Genomic DNA, 7,123 nt, shown 5'->3' with positions numbered 1-7,123 from the left:
ATAGAACTACTATCCTATAGCTGGCTGCAGAATAACTTATTCTGTAGCCACTTTGAGTTACGATAATTACTATGTTAATTTACGAGATTTACAGTAACTCCTTACTAAGTGGTTTATTATAACGTTATGGTAAATATTCCCATGTGTTATAGTAACCCAACTATCGTAAATATGTATTGACATTATAGTAAATTAGTATATAAAATTATAGTAAATAGAGGTGGCTACAGAATAACTTATTTTTGTAGCCGGCTGCTGAATAGCCTCTCCCTATATATATATATATATATATATATATATATATATAAAATTTGTAGTTGAAGTACAAAAGTATTGAAAACCAACACTGGGAATCGACTAGGAGAATAGAAAATCTCCTCCCTCCTCCCTCCTCTGTCCCCTTCGTCCGACTCCGAGAAAGCGCCACCGCCGGGCACCGGCCGCGCAGCGAATGGCGGCAGCAAGCAGCATGCCTCCACACACAAACCCACCACCTCCAGCCACAGCGCGTGATCCCACCGCTACCGTCTCCGATCCCCAACGCCACCGAGACGCACCGACGCCGTCCCTCCGCGCGCTCTTCCTCCGCGCCGTGGACCCGTCCCGCCCCTCGTCATGGTCCACGGCCGTCGCGGACCTCCTCTCATCCGGCGACCCCGTCGCGGCGCTGGCCGCGTTCGCCGCCGCCCTCCGAGCCAACCCCGCTGCGCTCCGGCCGGCCCTGCCCCCGGCCCTCCGCGCCGCCGCCGCCGCCACTTCCCTCTCCGCCGGCCGCCAGCTCCACCTCCTCGCGCTACGCTCGGGCCTCTTCCCCTCCGATGCCTACTCCGCCTCCGCTCTCTTCCACATGTACTACCATTGCTCCCGCCCCCTCGATGCCCGCAGGGCGTTCGACGAAATCCCCGCCCCCAACCCCGTCATTGTCACTGCCATGGCGTCCGGTTGCGTGCGCAACAACCTCGTATATACCGCGCTCTCTATCTTCCGCTCCATGGTCGCCTCTGATTCTGCGGGAGTGGTTGACGAGGCGGCTGCACTGGTAGCGCTCTCTGCATCTGCTCGTGTCCCTGACCGTGGCATTACTGGTGGTATTCATGCACTTGTCTCCAAGATTGGCTTGGATGGGCATACAGGGTTAGCAAACACGATGCTAGATGCTTATGCAAAGGGCGGTGGTCGTGACCTGGGGGCGGCGAGGAAGCTCTTTGATATGATGGAGAGGGATGTGGTGTCCTGGAACACGATGATTGCATTGTACGCCCAGAATGGACTGTCAACAGAGGCACTTGGGTTATAGCAAGATGCTGATTGTGGGAGGTGGTGTTAGATGCAATGCAGTAACCTTGTCGGCTGTGCTACTAGCCTGTGCGCATGCGGGGGCAATACAGGCTGGAAAACGCATCCATAATCAGGTGAGTTGCTTCCTCATAACCTTTGATCACAAAGTTCCTTGGCTAGTTACATGTTTCTTGGGATCAAATTCACCATGCCAATATCTGAAGATCAGTCTACGTGATTTTGCTGAACAAAGGGAGCCATCTATAACTGTTAGAATAGTCTTACATTAGTTGTCGAGGGCCTCTATGCTAGCTCATTCCTGCAGGAGTGCCATCACCTCATGAACCATGTGAGATGGCATTATAGCACCAAAAGTACCTACATGCATCATCCTGTGAAAAAAAGTTTTAAAGTTGTTACTAGTCACTGTTAATGATGATGGAATAATGTTTTAGCATACAGGTATTTCTGTGCCTTAGGTGTTAAGTTTGGCCAAACAAATGGACCTGCATGCTTTGAAGAAAAAATATGCTGTGAACATAGAAGCATCACGATCACCTTTTTCTTTTCAAGGACTATAGTATACAGTAACCTTTTTCTCATCTGTTGCTTTGCTTTTGGAGATCTGTGGTAGTGTGGTATATGTCAGATTTGTCCACAAGAAAATTTTTGAGTTATGATTATGATATAGCTGCCATACTTGCCAGTGAGCATTTGTACTTCCATAGATTTTATGTGGATCAAAATTGCATTTGAGAATTCTATGTGAGTTGTCTTGTCAGTAGGTATCATTTATTTGTCTTTATGGATCTAGTGATCTACATTATCATTGATTCATTATACATTGATCAAGGTAAGAATAGAAATGCTAGGTCATCTACATTAGTTCATTGCTAAGCTTTAAGCAACTTCCCTTTGGCAGCATTGGATGAGATACACATCAAATCAATTATTCATCTGTCTCACAGTTTCCATTTTCTCAAATTATTTGATGGTGATATGCCATTCTTTCTATTTAATTTTAATGTGATTAAATTTTCCTCTTATTATATATTTGAAAGGTGGTAAGAATGGGGTTGGAGGACAATGTCTATGTCGGGACTTCTGTAGTTGATATGTACAGCAAGTGTGGAAAAGTTGAAATGGCATGGAAGGCCTTTCAAAAAATTAAGGGAAAGAATATCCTTTCATGGTCTGCCATGATTGCTGGCTATGGCATGCATGGATATGGCCAAGAAGCCCTTCATGTTTTCACTGACATGAGGAAGTCAGGGCTAAAGCCAAACTACATAACCTTTATCTCAGTTTTAGCTGCTTGCAGTCATGCTGGTCTTTTGAATGAGGGCCGTTATTGGTACAACACCATGAAAACTGAGTTTGGAATTGAACCTGGTGTCGAGCACTATGGATGCATGGTGGATCTTCTTGGCCGTGCTGGTTGTCTTGATGAAGCTTATGACCTTATTAAAGAAATGAAAGCCAAACCTGATGCTGCTTTGTGGGGAGCTCTTCTTAGTGCATGCCGAATCTACAAAAACGTTGAGTTGGCGAAAATTTCTGCAGAAAGATTGTTTGAGTTGGATGCAACTAACTCTGGGTATTATGTTCTCTTGTCAAATATATATGCAGAAGCTGGAAGGTAGAAAGATGTGGAAAGAATGAGAGTTCTGGTTAAAACCAGAGGAATAGAAAAGCCTCCAGGGTATAGCTCGGTTGAGTTGAAAGGTAAAATCCATTTGTTTTATGTTGGGGACAAGAGTCATCCACAGTACAAGGAAATCTATGCTTATTTGGAGAAACTGCTTGAGAGAATTCAAGAAGCAGGCTATGTACCAAACACAGGTTCTGTTCTTCATGATTTGGATGTAGAAGAGAGAGAATCCATGTTGCGCATCCATAGTGAAAAGCTTGCTGTTGCGTTTGCCCTGATGAACTCTGTACAAGGGTCAGTAATCCATGTCATAAAGAATCTCCGGGTCTGCACTGATTGCCATGCAGCAATAAAGATTATTACAAAGCTTACTGGACGAGAGATTATTGTTAGAGACATAAAGCGCTTTCATCATTTCAAGGATGGGTTATGCTCATGTGGGGATTATTGGTGACATTATGCAAAGAAGCTTAGTTTGTGATGCCATATTGGTAGGCATCAGAATATCACATATTGAGATAACTGTTTATGATACTCTCAGTGCATCTGTCCAGGACACAAAGGCCAATACATCAGTGATATAATTTATAACTTTTCATCCTGATTAGGATAAAATGGTCTGAAGTCTGAACTGCATAGCTGGCTGACGCAGTTAGTCAACTTATCTGTGGTGAAGATGAAGGACATTGGGGCTTTCAATAGTCCTGCGTAATACACTTGCACTTTCATGTGCATGACATGGATTTTCATCATGATATGAAGGGCTTGTAACATAATGGCTCAGCCTTGACCATTTGTGAAGGCCAGGAGCACAAAGTCATTTGGAGTACATGAATTTCTGCCAGGATTAGTTTTTTAATATTTACATGTTATGAGAAACACTGTTGGACACTTCAGAAGCATGAATTTGTCAATCCCAGAAATGTGCCCCAGAGAGGAAATTGAGACATGATCATTTCTTAATATCAACTCTGTTCCATAACATTATAGAAGGTTTGTATGTTATTCTCATTTAAATGTACAGTAATTAGTAAACAAAGTGTGATACTGTGGAGGAGTAAGGACTTAAATATCATTTCGCCCTGAAAACCATTTCAAACTGAGTTCAGGCTTTAGAGATGAGGTTCTTTATTACTAATTGTTTTATAAAAGTAGTATGCGCTATCCAAGCTATCAACTAACTGGATAGTGGTTTTGTGGAAAGTGAGTGCTTATACATCCTTTTAAAGTGGATTGCATAGTTGTCACAATAAGGACAGTAGAATATAGGTAATCACATTGTGTGCAATTTGACAAAGAAACAAAGCTGTCGGTCTTACATAACTGCATGTGCAACTTTTTTTCTGTAGTCACAATCCCATTGCTTAGCCCATGCCCTGTCAAACATGGCATGCTTGGAGGCGACAGGGATGTGCACATGAGGTGAACAGATCCACTGTATGGCGCACATGGAGGGCATGAATTCGACCTGGTTTCTCCCATTTACCAAATCAGCTGTCGACACCATTGTTCCTTCCCTTCCTCAAATTATCTGACAGAAGTAATCCAGCAAAGAGGACAAGGGGTATAGCACAAACGGAGAGAGCAAGAGTGAGAACCAGCCACAGGTCAGTAGTACATGCTTGTGTTCAAGTGTTTGTCTTGGTGATTTTGGTTCGAAAAATAGGGAGGGGTGAAGGGTTTGATTTTGTGTTGTAGGGTTTTAATTTTTTCAGTTGCAAGGCTCCAAGTTGAATTGTTAGAAATCTGTACTGAGTTTCCTATATATCTGTTGAATTGGTAAGTGTATGTGGTAATTAATTAGGGTTTGCTTTGCTCTGAAGACCAATGTGTTCAAGCTTCTGGTGACAAAGGGAATGGTGGTTTCCTTTGGTTCTACACTGGCAGGAGGATGAGAGGATGATTCTTTGGGGCCCGTATGAGGTATAATTGTGTAAATGAATGGCTGAGTCTTGCTGTGCGTTGGTTGTGTGTATGGATATACATTATTTTGCTCTTTGTAGGAGTGAAACTGGTGCATCTGTCCAATGTTTCAGCGCAGAGCGGCTGGTAAAGTAGCTTGCATATATGAAGGTGAAGGATGCCTATGAATGTTCGAGGAAGAGTTCTGCAGAGTTGGAGAAGGGTTGGGTTACGCCAAGTGCAAAGAAGCTCCACGGTGAAAAGAGGAAATGGGATGCAGCAGAGAGAAAGAATACCTTAAGCATGTCTAGAAAGGACGGGTTCTGCAGCAAAACTGGAGGATGGTTGTGGTATAATCTGTTTGTCGTATGGCGCCTGTGATAAGGTTGCTGGTGCTTCTCTCAGTATCTGTTGCTGCTGGCAAGCGCTGAGTACCTGTTGGAGCCACTCCAGGACACTCTGAACTCTGTAACGATGGAGGTGTACATTTTTGGCAGCATATAGGAGCTTGGGATATGTTTATTTTGTATCTACACCTGCGATGTGCTTAGCCGCTATTAACGGCAGTGCGGCATTTTAACTTCCTTTGTAGAGTTATTATATGTATACGCTGAATCCGAACGACTAAAAGATTACACGGGGATTGCACCCATCGGCAGCTAAAGAACATGCTTTCCATCCTGAGTGACGGAAGGCTTTTCCAACTTTCCAACTGAAGGGCCGCGGCGGTCGCACAGTCGTCGCCTCAAGAAATCAAGAAAAACGAGAGAAAGAGAGAGGCGAACGGGAGAAAAAGGAGCAAGGGGACCGACCGCATCGCACAGCCCAACAATGGCCCAAGGCTCAACCCACTCATCACATGGAATTCAGCTGAAAAAAGTGGCGATCCCCTAAAAAAAAATGGAGTGGCTTTGACCTCCCTCAACTAAACTTTTTTTGTCTCAAAAAAACAAAAAACTAAACTTTTTTAATCCTCCATCAACTTTCAAAACTGTTTGTTTTTGCATAATTCGATGGTTTCACAACACGCACATATTTACGTTTTAATAAACAACATCATATCTTTTTTTTTTAAACAAATCTCATAGATTGTAGGATCCTAAAGTAAGTTCTGATTTGTAGTTTTTTGTTAACACATGAACTATATTATAATTTTTAGATATTGTATGGAGTAATTACTAAACATAATCAAATTGACTAATTTTGATAGAGTTTTACATTTCGAACTTGATGATGTTTGGGACTAAACACTTTGCTTGTAAGGAGATATAAAGCCTCCTATTAGTCAACTTCGCCTATGTTGGGTTGCCTATGGTGTTCTAGCATAGCAGGTCCCAAACTCTGGTAAAGGAGGAGGGTTGTGTTAGGCTTGGCAAGCTAAAATAAAAACTTAGTGTCGAATATCGATATTAGGGATACCCGGATGAAGGAAGTTAATGGCCACGAACATTAATTTGTCCGGATGGTCCAAGACGTATTTAAGGTCTCGCCCGGCGGGACCCGCATAAAGGAGATGAAGGACGCTGCGACCCTGGAGGCCTTCTTCTCCCTCGCTTTTCTCCTTTTCTCTCTTTCTCTGTCTGTAACATGCGCCTTCCCCTTCACCTATAAAAGGGGAAGTAGGACGCCCCATAAGAGGGACGAGCACACGGCTAAGCTGAACAAACTCTCAGCACTTTTCGATCCTTCCACCAGAGACCTAGGATCCGCTCCCTCTCTCGCCCATCTGTAACCCCTTATTATAGACAGTGCCGGTAATACGAGCAACAACAGACTGGACGTAGGGACGTTCTGCCCGAACCAGTATAATCCTTATGTCCTCCGAGCACATCATCTAGCCCAGACGAGCAAACTAGAAATTTACTAGCCGGTGATCCAAAACACCGACAGTTGACGTGTTAGGTAGGGGCTTTTTGTGCATCTCAACGTCCACATCAGGCCTCGGATGGCTAGTCATGGCGTCAGCTAGGTCCTGGGCGCGCACGTGCGCTTTGGGAGCCTGGACTTCATCGTCACAACGGAGGGAGAGTTGGCACAGGCTCCCGCTGTCGTCTAGCCTCTCCACTCCTCTGGCCTCGACACAATCGTCGAGGCGCTTGAGGAGCTGCAGCTGCACGCACTAGAGGGTCCCCGAGAGCGACCGACTCCTTGGCTTCGACTATGGGAGGCTAGAGCACCACTCGACACCTTCTTGGGACTCCGATCGTCCCGAGAGGATCTACGCTGCCTTAGTTTCTCCTTCGCCAATGCCATGATGCAACTCGCCAGAGGGGAACCGCTCTCCCTAGAACA

General features: G+C 44.6%; 1 pseudogene; it reads left to right on the top strand.

Moving 5' to 3' along the window:
* Positions 1 to 359: 359 nt before the first annotated feature.
* Positions 360 to 5,461, top strand: LOC136545763 (pentatricopeptide repeat-containing protein At3g26782, mitochondrial-like; annotated as a pseudogene).
* Positions 5,462 to 7,123: the final 1,662 nt, after the last annotated feature.

Source organism: Miscanthus floridulus, chromosome 3, assembly GCF_019320115.1.
Source record: "Miscanthus floridulus cultivar M001 chromosome 3, ASM1932011v1, whole genome shotgun sequence".
NCBI classification, from domain to species: Eukaryota; Viridiplantae; Streptophyta; class Magnoliopsida; order Poales; family Poaceae; genus Miscanthus; species Miscanthus floridulus.
The sequence above is the reverse complement of the archived record's forward strand: the minus strand, read 5'-3'. Positions and strand labels throughout refer to the sequence as shown.